General features: G+C 39.9%; 1 protein-coding gene across 9 annotated transcripts in view; it reads left to right on the top strand.

The window, feature by feature from the left end:
* The window catches only part of KCNIP4 (potassium voltage-gated channel interacting protein 4), a 441,759-nt gene that overhangs the window by 305,701 nt on the left and 119,518 nt on the right, over window positions 1–16,540 (top strand). The window contains exon 1 of one of the 9 annotated variants that reach the window (XM_074822255.1): window positions 11,191–11,212. The exons of the other annotated variants lie outside the window; for them this stretch is intronic. The gene's annotated coding sequence lies outside the window, so the exon portion shown is untranslated. Of the gene's footprint in view, window positions 1–11,190; window positions 11,213–16,540 lie in introns of those variants that run through there. 9 annotated transcript variants of the gene reach the window in all.

Below are 16,540 nucleotides of genomic sequence, written 5' to 3'. Positions count from 1 at the left end.
AATGTTTGAATGTGCACTGTAATTATAATAGTAGTAATAATCTAGAGAAATGAGAAGAGTATTTCAATCTTTGCACAGTTCCAAGTCAGTTCAGTATCTGTACAGTGGGTAGTCAGGGCAGGATTTTTCTCCACAACACTGTGATCAAGTTTCTGTTCTGCATTTGTTCAGTTAAATGCCTCATGAAATTTTAGACAGTTTGGCAGTATGCTTGCTGGAATGCATGGAAGGGGTGGGAAAAAAAGCCCCAAAACCCTTACAATGGGTTTTCTTTCCCACTACATTGATCATGCTGCATTCTGTGCTTAAATAACTGTACTAGAGAAAAGAAATAATAGCCTAATAAAACATTCCAGGATGCACACTAAATGTGTTTGGAGATTGAATCTTAATGACTCAAAATTCCAGCTGATTAAACAATTGTTTCTTGAATGTGCTTTTGTATATATCGGCAGCTGTGCCCAGACCTCTGCAAGAATGCTGTTGGTTGGAAGTCAGGGGCCTTTCATTAGTGTAAAGTTGAATCTAACTTTACTTGAATCAAAGGCAGAGACTGTATCAATATTAACAAGTAATGCAATCATCAATAGCTTGGTAAATTTAAGTATTTTTTATCTACTGGGAGGGCCAGTAAGAAATCAGTGTCCCATCAAAAAGTCAACTGATGGGCAGGTGAAAGTGCCCATGCCCAGAATCCCCTCATTTCCCACCATTCCTGCTGAGGAATAAAAGCAATTCCCATTCCCAGTGAATGACCTGGGAAAAGCGAAAAATCTCATGGAGGAGAAGAGCAATACCGTCTCCCAAATGTCTGGGCGTTTGGGGTGGCAGCAGATGAGGGGTGCTTATGGACAGGGAGGAGAAGGGGGAACTGAGGTCTGTGAGGACAAATAGATGTCAAGGACACGATGAAATCTCTGTCTGGGACTCCTCTTTGGGCAAGAGAGCTGTCCTGGTTTCATCCAGGATAGGGTTAACTTTCCTTGGGCTGAGAGGGAGCACAGCTAGGGAGCGGGGTCCGGATCAATCATTGGAGTATTCCTTATCCTGTGATGTGATGCTCAGTATATAAGGGGATGTGTGCTCTCTCAGTTTCCAGTTTCGGTTTCCTGGTCGGTTGGCAGCGGGTTTGCTGGTGCAGTCGGGATTGCTTCTGGGGGCGGGCTGCGTGCCGGTTGGTGAGGAGCTACTGTATATTACCTGTTTTGATTTACTACTGTTACTGTTGTTTTGTTACTATTACTAATTTTTTTTTTAATTCAACCTATGATTTTTTTTTTTTTTTTTTTGTCCCTTCTCTATTTCACTGGGGGCAGCCGGGGAAGTAAACGACTGGCCACATGGTGATCAGCTACCAACCGAGTTCAAACCACGACAGTCTTTTGGCACCCAGTGTGGGGCCAGGGCTTTGAGATTCAACAACAGATCAAGTCATAACGTTTATTGCTTGGCTTCTTAAAATTTTATCATCTCACTTGCCGTATGTATTTCCCATGCTGTTGCTCACTGTCCATGAGAGTTGGGTTAAGATTTTGCTTTTGCAGTACTATGTAATGCTGATCTATGACATGATGCAGTCATCGGTCCTGGGGCTATTTACAATTGTGTTTGAGAAATTCAGGAATTTCAAATATCCTTGGAATGTTGACATTAACATGGTCGTAGTACTGCTAGGAGCTAGTGTGTTCCTGCATGTGGTTAAGGTTTTGTTCAGGGTTAAGCAACTACTTAAGACTATCACGTGGAAATCTTCCCCAAGGTTGGAGAATCATAAGTGGCTGGGGGTGCGGAGTAGCATGGGCAAGTACCTAGAACAGTGGGAACCTCTGGTGTATTGGAACTTCACTCCTTCACAGGTGCAGAATCCTGAAGAACTAGTAAAATATTTGGAAAAAGTAGGTTGTCACCTGGGTAATTCCAGAGAAGCACAGCTCACTGCAACATACTGGGCCTTTGCCCACACCTACTGAGTGCTATTAAATACTGTTCAGCACCCTGGAGAGGAAGAGAAGGGCTCTGGTTCTGGTAACAGAGTAACAGACAGTGCAACCGCTCCAAAGTCCACAACAGAAACTGCAGCCACTACAACCCCGAGGACAGGCGCTGCAGCTGAACCAGAGAACCAACCCATGATGGTGTCAGTTGCTCCCATACTTAAGAAGAAATACACAAGAAAATCCCTTGCAGTGTACAGGATGATGACGAACAAGGCCCATCACGAGAACAGGAGGAGGAGGAGGCAGAGCCAGTGATAAGTCACCCGATCCTTATCCCTGATGAGTTGTGAGACATGCGAAAAGATTTCAGCTGCCATCCAGGTGAGCAACTTGTTAAATGGCTGCTCTGATGCTGGGATAGCTGGGCCAGTAGTGTGGAATTAGAGGGCAGGGAAGCCAGGCAGCTGGGATCCCTGTCTAGGGAAGGGGGCATTGACAAAGCCGTTGGAAAGAAGACACAAAATCTCTGTCTCTGGAGGTAACTCCTGTCAAGTGTCAGGGAGAGGTTCTTCAAGGAAGATTTTGTATGTCATCCAAGTAAGTGGACCGCTGTGGAGAGAGGTATTCAATACTTGAGGGAGCTAGCCGTGCTGAAGATGGTTTGCTATGACCCAGATAATGCACAGCTACCTACAGATCCAGATGAAGTCCAGTGCACCCAGACCATATGGCAGAAGTTTGTATGGAGCACACCATCATCACATGCCAGTGCATTAAGCAGTAATGGACTGGAGAGACGAAGAGGGACCAACAGTTGATGAATTGGCTCGCCAACTATGAAAATATGAAGAAAGTCTCTCTTCCTCCCTCATTGCAGCTGTGGAGAAATTATCTCAAGAATTCCAGCAATTTAAAGAGGACATGTCCTACTTCCCACCTGCACGGACTATAATCTCAGTTATTAGGAGCAGTCGTTTCTCTACTCGAGAGATCCAGTATACACCATGGGGGAAGCTGTGGCATTGCCTGCGTGACTGTGGAGAAGACATGAAGAAATGGGATGGAAAACCTGCCTACCTCCTAGAAGAGCGGGTATGGGAGTTGGAAGGAAGAACAACTACAAAACGGGGTTCTTTTAGGAGAAATGCTGATCCAGTTTCCAGTAATCAAGTGCCCAAACAGAGCAGAAAGGTTGACTTTGCTCACGATCCTATGAGAACTTCTGATTTGTATTCACAAGAAGTGAGTGATCAAGATGAGACTGAAACCCATGCACACCACACTAACCCATTTGTCGATAGCAGGTATTATGACCAACATTAGAGGGGCCCTGCCTCCAGCCAGGCAGAGGACAGGGACAATCGAGTTTATTGGCCAGTGTGGATTCGATGGCCTGGTACATCTGACCCCCAGCAGTATAAGGCTTTAGTGGACACTGGTGTTCAATGCACCCTAATGCCGTCAAATTTTTAAGGGGAAGAATCCATTTGTATTTCAGGAGTGACAGGTGGATCTCAACAGTTGACCGTATTGGAGGCCAAGGTGAGCCTAAGTGGAAAAGAGTAGGAAAAACACCCTGTTGTGACTGTCCCAGACACTCCATATATTCTTGGTATAGATTATCTCAGGAGAGGATATTTTAAGGACCCAAAAGGGTATCAGTGGGCTTTTGGTATAGCTGCCTTGGAAACAGAAGAAATTAAACAGCTCTCTCTGTTACCTGGTCTCTCAGAGGATCCTTCTGTTTGGAATTGCCGAGGATCGAAGAACAATGGGTGCCAGTTGCCACTACAGCAGTGCACTGATGGCAGTATCGCACCAATCGAGACTCTGTAATCCCTATCCATAAACTGATTCGTCAGCTAGAGAGTCAGGGAGCCACCAGCAAGATGCGCTCCCCCTTTAACAGCCCCATATGGCCAGTGTGAAAGTCTAATGGAGAGTGGAGATTGACAGTAGACTATCGTGGCCTGAATGAAGTCACGCCACTGCTGAGTGCTGCCGTGTCAGACAAGCTAGATCTTCAGTATGAACTAGAGTGGAAGGCAGCCAAGTGGTACGCCACGATTGATATTGCTAACACATTTTTCTCCATCCCCCTGGCAGCAGAATGCAGGCCACAGTTTGCTTTTACCTGGAGGGGTGTCCAATACACCTGGAACCGACTGCCCCAGGGGTGGAAACACAGCCCCACCATTTGCCATGGACTGATCCAGACTGCACTGGAACAGGGTGAAGCCCCAGAACACTTACAGTACATTGATGACATCATTGTATGGGGTAATACAGCAGAAGAAGTTTTTGAGAAAGGAGAGAAAATAATCCAAATCCTTCTGAGAGCTGGTTTTGCCATAAAGCACAGTAAGGTCAAGGGACCTGCACAAGAGATTCAGTTTTTAGGAGTAAAATGGCAAGGTGGACGTCGTCAGATTCCAATGGAGATGATTAATAACAGCTATGTCCCCACCAACTAACAGAAACGAAACGCAAGCTTTCTTAGGTGGTGTTGGTTTCTGCTGACTGCACATTCCAAATTACAGTCAGATTTTAAGCCCTCTCTATCAAGTGACCTGGAAGAGAATGATTTCATATGGGGCCCAGAGGAACAAAAGCTTTTGAACAAATTAAACAGGAAATAGTTCCTGCAGTAGCCCTCGGGCCAGTTCGGACAGGACAAGATGTTAAAAATGTGCTCTACGCTGCAGCTGGGAAGAATGGCCCTACCTGGAGTCTCTGGCAGAGAGCACCAGGGGAGACTCAGAGTCGACCCCTGGGGTTTTGGAGTCAGGGATACAGAGGATCCGAGGACCGCTATACTCCAACTGAAAAGGAGATACTGGCAGCATACGAAGGAGTCTGAGCTGCTTCAGAGGTGATTGGGACTGAAGCACAGCTCCTCCTGGCTCCCCGACTGCCAGTGCTGGGCTGGATGTTCAAAGGGAGTGTCCCCTCTACACGCCATGCAGCCGATGCCACGTGGAGTAAATGGGTTGCATTAATCACACAACGGGCTCAAATAGGGAGCCCCAGCCGATCCAGAATACTGGAAGTGATTACAAATTGGCCAGAAGGCAAAGATTTTGGAATGGCGCCAGAGGAGGAGGTAATGTGTGCTGAAGAGGCCCCACCATATAATAAACTACCAGATAATAAGAAGCGATATGCCCTGTTTACCAACGGGTCCTGTCGCATTGTGGAGAAACATCGAAGGTGGAAAGCAGCTGTGTGGAGCCCCACACGATGGGTCGCTGAAGCTGCTGAAGGAGAAGGTGAATTGAGTCATTTCGCAGAGGTGAAAGCCATCCAGCTGGCCTTGAATATTGCTGAGCGAGAAAAGTGGCCAGTGCTCTACCTCTGTACTGACTCATGGATGGTGGCAAATGTGCTGTGGGGGTGGTTACAGAAGTGGAAATGGAGCAACTGGCAGCGCAGAGGCAAACCCGTCTGGGCTGCTGAATTATGGCAAGGTATTGCTGCTCTGATTGCAAAAGTACGCCATGTAGACACTCATGTACCCAAGAGCCAGGCCGCTGAAGAACATCAGAACAACCAAGAGGTGGATCAAGCTGCTAAGATTAAGGTGGCTCAAGTAGATCTGGACTGACAACATAAGGGTGAACAATTTATGGCTCACTGGGCCCATGACTTCTCAGGCCATCAGGGAAGAGATGGAACATATAGATGGGCTCGTGACCGAGGGGTGGACTTAACCATGGATGTTGTTGCACAGGTAATCCATGAATGTGAGACATGTGCTACAATCAAGCCAAATGGTTAAAACCCATTTGGTATGGAGGACGATAGTTAAAATATAAATATGGAGAGACCTGGCAGATTGACTATATCACGCTCCCACAAACTCGGCATGGCAAACACTATGTGCTTACAATGGTGGAAGCAGCCACCAGATGGTTGGAAACTTATGGCATGCCCCATGTCACTGCCCAGAACACCATTTTAGGCCTTGAGAAGAAAGTCTTATGGTGACATGATACACCAGAAAGGATTGAGTCAGATAATGGGACACATTTCTGAAACAACCCCATAGACGCTTGGGCCAAAGAACATGGTATTGAGTGGATATATCACATTCCCTACCATGCATCAGCCTCTGGGAAAATTGAGCAGTACAGTGGGTTGCTAAAAACTACACTGAGAGCAATGGATGGTGAAGCTTTCAAACACTAGGACGTGCATTTAGCAAAAGCCACCTGGTTAGTCAATACCAGAGGATCTGCCAAGCAAGCTGGCCCTGCTCAGTCAAACCTCCTACATACTGTAGATGGGGATGAAGCCCCCATAGTGCACATTAAAAATATGCTGGGGAAGACCGTCTGGGTTATTCCTGCATTGGGTAAAGGTAAACCCATGTGTGGGATTACTTTTGCCCAAGGACCTGGATGAACTTGGTGGGTAAGTCCAATGTGTGCCTCAAGATTTGATTTTAGGTGAGAATAGCCAATGAATCGAACTGTCAAGTAACCCTGTTACTGCAATTGGTGCCCCTCAACATCCTCCTGCCACATCCAAAGCCTTCTGCTCCACCGGCTGAGCTGACTTCACTTCATTCCTCCAGCCATAAAGACTGTCATGACAGATGGAACCCAAAGTTATATACTACTGTATATTACCTGTTTGGACTTACTATTGTTACTGTTGTCTTGTTACTATTACTAAATTTTTTTTTATTCAACCTACGAATTTCTTTTTTTTTTTTTTTTTTTTGTCCCTCCCCCATTTCACGGGGCGGGGGCGGGGGGGGAGGGGGAGGAGGGTGGTAAGTAAATGTCTGGCCGTGTGGTGATTGGCTACCGGTGGAGTTTAAACCACAAGAGCATAGAGAGAAAACTGTTTTTCTGCCTGTGTTCCACCCTCCCTTCCATTAATTTCTGAAGTAGAGTAAATCTATCAATATACAAGTAGAGGGAGTTTTCTCAGCCCTCTGATAGGCATAAAGATGTATCTGAATAAATGTCTGATTTAGGATTTCTGAGAGGTAGTCCATCCATTTGGGATTCAAAACACTAATCTCCTTTATAAGGTTGATCTGTAGTAGAAGAGGTAGTGGTGCAGTGGTAGCAGTAAGGCCAGGCTTGTGGGATCAAAAAGAATAAGGAAGTGTGGCCTGATTCTGTAACCTGGAAAAAAGGCTACTTGCCAATAGTGTGAAGTCCTGTTTTTGCTGTTCTTTAGTGCTTGCTACACATTTTCTATTTAAGATTACTCAAATGAACTGGATAAGGATAATCTGAAACACATGTAAGAGAACTCAAAACTTAGGTAAGTGTAAGAAGCCTTCATTCATCATGTCATAACTATGATAAATATAACATAATGAAGTGATAGTTTGATTACAGTTTCATGTTAATTTGTAGAATAATTATTGTGTTGTTCAATATTTTAAGCAATTAGGGTTTTAAGAAATACTAAATATTCATTTGTTATATTTTTCCTTAATTGTATAGAACAAATTTAGTTTTAATTTTGTCCTCAACAGATACATAACAAGTAAAACAAATTTATTTTCTATTGTGTATGAGTACTATAAAACCAGAAAAATCTCTTTATTGTACAGATTTTTCTCTACTTGCTTTAATCACTAATTTGACAATCTATTTAATATGATTAAATATATGGAACAAAATCATTTAAATTAAAAGCAGCATACCTTTCACCCTCTTCTTTAATTTCTGTGTGCAGCAGTAAGATGACAAAAATATGAGCGGAGATGAAAAAAAGCTCAACAAGCAAAATTCAAAGTAAAAATTATGTTGGATGTAAACATTAGCAGGTAGTGATAGGGATGACAAAATAGCAATAACTCATATTTCAGTGGCTATCATAATAGGATCTGAAATAATTTTTCAAATACTAACAAAGTAAGCCTCACAATTGAATATTGTCTTGAGAAAAGGAGGATAACTAAAAAACCAAACCCTGAAACAGTTAACCACCACCTTGATGGTATTTTGGCAAAGGTGCGTTTTAGTTTTCTGAAGATAGCACAAGAGCTCCAGCTCTCACTTCTGGACCATGCAGCATTTGAACAAGAACTTACTGTAGATTTCTATTGTACGTGGAATCTCTGTAAGTAGAAAATACTACTTTAAGTGCATAGATATTTGCATACTTACATCATCCCTAGTGTACTGCTGATTATGGCCATGTCAAAAAAGCTACAAAGGTCAGAAAGATGTAGCACTTAAAAATAGTTTTACAGCAACGTAAAGCATAAAATTCATCAAATAAAGGAATTATCCTGTGTGCAAGAAGGCTGTGTCATTTTTATTTTTCAACTATTCTTTTTTTCAATACTGATGTGACATTATTATTATTAATATATCTAAACAGAATAGTATTTGTAAATAACAGAATTCCTATCAGGGTGTTCAGCTTTTTTCTTTTCATTAGCAGTATCTCCTAATAGATGTAGCTCAGCTCAGGTTCTGCTCCTGTCTGTCTGTTATGTCACTTATGCCAATGGATATGGCTTTTTTCCCACTTCTTTTTTCTCTTTAAAATTTTCAATAAAATTCTTAAAACATGCAGAAAATATCTATCAGGGTAATGTCACAGCTGGTGAGGTTTGTTGTTGATTTTCTTTCTGAAGCAAGTCAACCCGCTTTCGACCTTCAGAGGAATTAAACTCTCTTCCAAAACATTTAACAATGCCCTTTAATTCTGCCACCTGTAACATCAGTGCCACACATTGCTTATGCAAGCAGTGAATACAAATGTAATCCCTTCTGGTAACTTTATGTATATGTTCAAGTTTCACTGTCTTCAGTACATCTTGAGGACATGCTGCTTCAGTGCTATCCTTGCTAAAGATGATGTCCTGAAGCAGAGTTATTCTTGTGGAGTGATGAATATTAAATACTCTAAAACAATATGTGAATCTTTAGGTTCTTGTAGTGTTAAAATTCTCAATAATTCAATTTATCAAGTATGATAGTAAATCAGGAGGGACGAGGATTACGTAGAGTACATATTAATCAGCATTAGTATAACTAGCAGTTCTACTATTAAGACACAGCAATATCACACAGTATTTTTTTATATTTTTTTTTACTTTTTGAAGTAACTGTGATTTTTCTTTCTTTAGATGATTCAATTTAGCACTTTAAATTGAGGAAATCACTGGAAAGGGGTAGCCGTCAGTATGCTATATCTACCTGATTTACTGTCAGTGCATTTTAATAAGTTACATTTCAGCTTTTACTTTGAGGCAGAGATAGCATAAGCAAGTTTCAGTGCATGAGATTGAGTCATGGTACCTGTTAGTGTTCTTGATCTATAATAACAGTCTAATTTGTGCTACTTTAGCAAATCTTAACAAGACATTAAAATCTTTTGGATAGATGTCCTTTTCAGGATCAATAGAAATCTGTTACTTTTGTATTTTAAATCTACAAAGATTCAAAAATTGTAAGTAGAAAGTGCAATGTATAACCAGAAGAGATTTTATATATATCCTTTTCTTCATATATTTTCTTAATGTATTTTGGGTTATATTTCATATTCACTTGGAAAACAGAAAAAAACGACCTTGGTGAGAGGAGATTGAATAGATTAGTAGAAAGTACCTATTTCAAAATACTCGACAGGTGTATAGCACTATTGGACTGGCTCATTTTTATGAGTAGTAACTGGAATGTGAGCCTGGATTTCAGTTATTCCAATATGAATGACTTTGACCCCACACATCACTTGGTGCCATTCTTTACATTCAGGAGTATTACAAACATTTTCTCTCTGTGAGTGTTCTATCAGTTAATGCTGTCTTCCTCACTTGTGCATTGCTCTTGGCTCATTCATTATAACATTGTTTATTGCCTTTACTGAGTGGGTATACTTAATTGTTATACTGAATGAGAAATAATATAACTTTTATATTCTATTTATGCTATTTAAACAGAAGTTTGCAATACCCAAGTCATGCCAGAAGCCAGATAATCACTCCAACTGCTGCTATATTTTCCCATTTCTTTCCTGTGAGCTCATTTTTTTCTTTTCACCTTTATTTTTTGCATTTTCTAACTACCTGTCTTCAGTTGTTTATTACTGTGCCTGGTTCACTCTCCCTATATATTAGCAATACTATTGCAAACCTGAAGCTAGTATTTCCTAATTTGTATTTAACACTTGAAATGACAGTCTTAAAGGGTCTGTTGGATATAACCTCATTATGATATTCTGTATGCACACATAAAAGAGGGGCAAAAAAGTTTCTTTTTCCTATCAGTTATCTTAGTGATTATTAGCAGAAATACCATTCTCAGGACTAGTATTCCACACAACAGCCTGCTACATACAAAAGTAGCTTTCCTTATTAGCAGGTGTCAGTACTGGTCAAAACTAATTTGCAGTTGTAGTACTTATCTAGAAGAATATACGAAATGGAAATAGCGTAATACTATGACACAACTGCACTGCATATACCTCAGTGGAGATTAACATGTACAGAATAAGATGTAAAACCACACTTTAGTTAGCTTACTTTGCTTTATTAATTTGAAATAAACTAGACTAAGATAAAGAATTCTTAGAATTTTGTAACTTCATTAAAGATGTTCCAGCTTCCAAGCCAAGAGAAAGGCTTACTTTCTTCTATCTCACATAGGAATGTTTCCATTTGAAGTAAGATTTTTTCAGGCTCTGTACTGCTGTGTCCTCTGTACAAAGCTATGGATACAAATCAAAGCAGTGACAGATAAAATGTAGCTAAGAAAGTAACCGATTTTTGTCTGCCTTTTTAGGCAGATTGATTCTTCTTTGTTGCAGAGGTACCTTAAGAAAAAAAAAATGGCTTAATGTTATAGGAGGGTCAATAGTTGTCCTCACTAGCAAATGGTGCCTTCTGGAATCAGAGTTTATTCAGAAGAAAAATGGTAGCACATTACTGTGGGAAGGATGTAGGGAATAGAGATAACTCTCCTTATAAAGGTGGATCTCGAATTTCTCTGCCCCTGCATCTGCACTGCTAATAAACATTGTCGACTCATAGCTGACTATATACATGGTCACATATATACACCCAGAGTTTAATTAGACTAATTAAATACTAGATTTGGGGGCTTGGTGGGCTAATTGTCTGGAGCAGAAACTTAGTTAACTTAGAAGTAAGGACTTTCTATTTTAATTTTCTTTTTAAGATTTTAATCAACTGCAGCTACTGACAGAGGAGCAGTGACTAATGGAAAGGGAGAGGTATCCTTCAGTGATACCTAGTAATTCCAGAAGGGTGAGCACCACCAATCATTTTAAAAATAAAGGTAGGATCACCAAATATTATAAAGTTGAAGGGTTTTCCTTGGTTTGCGCTAATGCTCCAGATACTTTTACAGCTGAACTACTTGAATCTGTTTTTCTACCTCACTTCTGTTGTTTCTCTTTTCCTTTCCTTCACTACAGTTTTGTAAAGCATAACTGTTTGGGTTTTTTTGCTAAGCATCCGAAGTGAACCACAGAATTAAACAAAGCACAAGCAGAACTGTTGATTTGTCAGCAGTGGTATCTGGGGAGTCTGATGTGTTCACAAATGTACAGAATTGGAAAACAAAATGTTTTTATCTGTTCATAGAAAAAGGCTTTAATTGGGGGGATCATGATGTTCTAACAGATAAATATACAGTAGTAGTGGAAGGAAGAAACAGCTGGCCAGAAAGCGCAATGAAGTTATCTCTTCCATTAAATTTAGAAGCAGATTTGTACTTGCTATTCATTATAAATTGCTTTGCAACTTGGGGGGAAAAAAACCTAAAGAGATTTAACAGATGTAGATAGTCACTCTTTTGTAGAGTGCTGGAGGCACAGCTAGAACGATTACAGCTGTGTGAGAAAGCCTGCTCTTAGTTCTCAAGGAAAATGAAAACAACAGATAAAAGATGGCAGACAGATGAAAGTGGCATAATATTTTATGGACCTAAGTTCCTCAGATATTTCAGTGCAATAACAGTGTAAATCTTCTTTGTTATTTATTCTGCAATGGGCTATCATTCCAAAACTGAAAAATGTATTAACTTCTGTTTGTTATAGTGTGTACAAACAGATGGCCATTGATGCATAAGTATTTTGTGTTCATCTTACAAGCACAGTTGTTGGTTAATAAGGCTTAGATCTCTCTTCTCAAACATACATGGCATATTTACTTGTATGTTAAAAGTTATTGTGAAATGGAAAATCTTTCCCTTGGCTCTGCTATTAAATTTATCAGTAGTCCGTATGCAAACTTTGCTGATGTAGAAGATGTATTTTTTTTTTACTTAATGGGTATGACTGCAATGTAACCTTGGAAGGGAGCAAGAGCAACAGCCTCCATGTAGATGCAGCTCCCGAGAGAAAGTGTGTCATTTCTTCCAGCTCTTTCTTGAACAGCTTCATGGCCAGCTGCAGCTCCTCAAGGAGCTCTTGCTCCCCAGGGAGCTGACCTCGAGCACAGGCAGCTAAACTCCTGGCTGGGGGGAGGCACTCTGACATGTGCATCCTTGAATCACAAGTACCATATTAAGGACTTGATGTTTTCTTCCACGAATTTTCTAAGTGTTCACCTTGAGAGAAGTTTTTTCTAGCTTTCCCAACAGGTTTGTCTCCTATTTGTTTGCTATGGTATTGTGATCCAATCCGTTTATTTTACAAGTTTTAAAAAAAGGACGTTAGCATAGGTGGATGCATTTTTTTATACGTGCTCTTCCTGAGTCTCTAAAAGTAAGCTTTAGATGCCAGATTATATATTAACTGCTATCAGTCTGAATCTTTAATATGTACTTCCACTGCTGAAATAAAGGATTGCTTATAAATATCTTAGAAGGGTTTGGTTGAAGTACAGGAGTAGAGAAAGAAATGTAAAGGGTCCACACAGATTAGTTCATCCCTGTCTAAAGGGAGTAAAAATTTATGATTCATTAATAGTTTGGGTTTTTAATATGTCTTGAGTCTAATGGACTTAGCAGTCTGTTAACATGTTTCTTTTTGTTGCTTTCCTTAAAAACAAAACCTACACAATCTTTCCCTCATTCATCATCCTAAAGATGATGTTTTCCAACTTTAAACTTCTAAATTCTAATAGTAGATTACAGTGTTATGATTTAAGGGTATTAGTAATTTTGCCCCAGGGGAAAAGGATGGTTTTCACGAAGTCTTAAAAATAAAAAAATCCTGTATCTTTTAACACCAACTTTACCAGTGAACTATATAGGATAGGGATTGAGGTATGTTGGTATATGCAGTATCTGAGTTTTCTGAAATATATTTCATGCTATATTTATGTATAGGAGCAGTGTCTGTTTAAAAATTGACTTCTCTACATGTTAACATTCAAACACTTGCACAGAAATGTTATTTGAATTGTATAGGGTGAGAAAAGGATAAACAACAAAGAAACTCCAAATTTGAACCAAGAAATTCCTCAGACAAAGTCTCCTTAAAAAACAAAAACAAAAAACCCACAAACTTAAAAAGCATTTCTTAGTATTAATCGTTCTCTTATGGCTGGTTTTGTGTCCTTTTGTACATCGGGTCATGATTCTGTCTGAAAAATGATTTTCAACATTTATTTTACTGCTGGGCAGTTGATAACTCAGGACGCAAAATGAAAATAATGATAAAGTGAAAGCTAAACTCTCACTCAGTGTGAGTCACTTTTGAACTAAAAAGAGTACACTGTACCAAGTCACTAGGGTCACTGGCCAACAATTGCTTCATAGACCAATGTGCAGGTATGCCTGGGACTATGTGTCTAGTTTCAATCTCTTTATTCTTTGCAAAACAGCCCTTCATGTATTTCAAAATGCTGTAGATATCCTCAAAACATTAGACAGTTATCCCCTCTAGTGCGTGGTGGTACCTGCTTTTTCTTCTTTTCCTTCAGGAAAGCTGTATTGCACAGATCATTGAACCGATTGTTAAGACTGTGGATAGGGCTGCAGCTGGGGTCTGGTATCTGGGTCTGGTACTCTCATGGTGTCCATGACCCTTTTACTCTTCCCACAAGTGGGCTAAAATTGCCCCTCCTGTCAAATGTGGTCTGAGAACTTTTATTCACCCTTACTGCTTGTCAGCACAGGACATGCTCTGCAAAATACTGATTTAACCACCAGAAACCGTGGAAATGCAAAAGTGAGCTAACACCACTCCTCCACACCTAGAGTTTATTAATTTTGTTTTCACTGGAGATCAGCAGTTGCAGAGAAGCTGAGGTTGTTGGAACTATTCCTTCTGTTTTGTGTCTTGCTTTTTTGAAACTTGCCTTTTGCTGATATGTGTTCCTGGAGAGTATAAAATCACTTTACTTTTGTGTCAGCCCATCCTTTAATTCCTAACCTCCTTCAGAGAGACATCCTGTGTAAGGTAGTACCTTGGAAAAAAGACAATATCTTGAATTATTTATTTTTTAAAAATTAAGTTTTTAATAAAAATCTTGATAGATACATTTTTTTAAAACTTAGTGATCCATAGAGAATGTCTTACCAAATAATCTAGTATGTACTGGGGTTTGTGATGAGGAGAAATTCTTGTATTTGTTCAAATCATTTAACTATTTTTGCTTTTTCTCCATCTACACTAAAAAGCTTTATGGTTCTTAACTCATTAATACCACTGAGAAACTGCTTTGGGGATCAAATATTCTCTCATTTTGCTAAATGGGAGCCTCAGTTCAACAAATAAGGCAGCAAGTATTGCTTAACCTTTACTGCAGTTGCATTCCCTTTCCCCCCCAAACAACTAAAAGTGAAAGAAAACAACCTTCTGACAGGGAAGGAGCAAGACAGCCACTGTATTCTGTTTGCTTGAGACTCAGAGCAGATACTGTATGTCTCTCTTTTGGTATGCTAGACAGTGTCATTCATTAGGAAGAAAAAATGTGCTAGACTTGAATTCACCAAGAGAATTTACCAGGTGGCTGAATGCTGTATAATATAAACTTAACTTCTTCCTATAGCTAGGATCCAAATCAGAAAATTTAAGGAATACCTTTCAGAGGTACTAGTTTTATAAACATGTCCTGTATACTTACGTTAAGAAATGTAAATTAGGATTAATCATCAAACCCATTAAAAATACAAAATTGGACTGAACTGTGTCTTGCTGCTGCTGCATGTGGACTGTATGTCTGTGGGCTGTATATCTGGTTGAATCCCACACAGTAAGGAAAGCTGCTGCTGCATGGCTACTGCTTTTCTTCTCATTCATCTGGTATGACAGCAAGTTTTGACTTTGTCTTGCAATAGCTTTGTGCTGGCTATGTCAGTTGAAATCCACCCGGAATTTGTTTCCTTGCTTGCTTGCTCTTTCAGCATTAGGATCTGGCTTTGTTCCTGAGCCTGCACAGGATTGCTAGTCTGGGACTAGAGCCACTGTCTCCAAAAGTATGTTGAGGACAATGCCTCTGCTTTCTTTTCGGTTGGTGGTGGGGGGTTTTTTTTGGTGTTTTTTTTTGTTTGTTTTTGACAAATTATAAATGATTTTTTTATCTGACAACAATCTGTGAAAGCTCACACAGTATCAGACAAGCACCAAAGCAAGTGCAGAAGAGACAACCTTCTAGGGACAGAGCGACAAACTGTCAGACCTGTTCAGGCAGCCTTGGAATAGCCTAATTATTCTCCAGTGTACCACAGAATTACTTTATGTAAAGACAGCATGTGTTACTATCACTATTAGCAAAGAAAGATTTCTAAGAATAACTTTGAAAATAAACATTACCAAAACAAGCATCAGTTGCAGTGAGGGAATGGGCTGAATTCTTGGCACACTCTTGGGACACCTGAACTGAAATAAAAGTTCCTGAAAATTAAAGGCATACATGCGCATCTAATGTTGGGGGGAGAGGAGTGCTGAAATTTATTTGCTTTTGAGTAATCCACAAGTCAAAATTTAGTAAATATTTAGTATTATTTTTATGAGGATATTAATGAAATGCTAAGACTATGACTGGCTGCCTCATCATACAATCTTGCTCATGATTAATTGAACTCTACCTGAAAACTAGTTACTAAATTTTTTCTGTGTAACTGTTTTTTCCTAATTAGAGTGAGTTCAGAAAAGACTGGCATGACTGGAAAGCTAGGGAAATTGCTTCTGAGAAGATTGGAGAAATTAAAATTCATAGCCTGCTGAACAGATGATTATTGGGGAGAAATGATTCCTGAAGTATTAATGGCAGCAAAAATAGTCTTAAAAATGTCTGAAAATGGCTTTAAAACATCTTAAAAATCCAGCCAGATCCAAATCATGTTGGTTTAACAGGAGGAAGACATGCTGGTGTCTCAGGGATTTTTGGTATGGCTCTATGCATGTCAAGAAGCATGTGAAAATGAACTTCTCATGACCCAAAAACCTGCTGTGCATAATGAAATATTTGCATATCTAAGCTGTAAGCATGGATTATAGAGGCTGTGGTAAACCCTGCAAAGCTACTAAAGAAGAAAAGATTTGATCCCTGCAGTAGCGTAACACAATCAAAAGTGGCGTCTGAAGTTTTGTTGAAGGTTCAAGATAGTGTGCTTCTGTATTTTGTTGCTTCCCTCATTTCAGTATCTACAAGAACCTCATGATGCTACAGTTATTTGGACATATTATAATGCTTCCTCAGGGAAGAGCCA

Source organism: Strix aluco, chromosome 4 (genome assembly GCF_031877795.1).
Source record: "Strix aluco isolate bStrAlu1 chromosome 4, bStrAlu1.hap1, whole genome shotgun sequence".
NCBI classification, from domain to species: Eukaryota; Metazoa; Chordata; class Aves; order Strigiformes; family Strigidae; genus Strix; species Strix aluco.
Note: the sequence above shows the minus strand (reverse complement) of the source record. Positions and strands in the feature narration are given on the sequence as shown.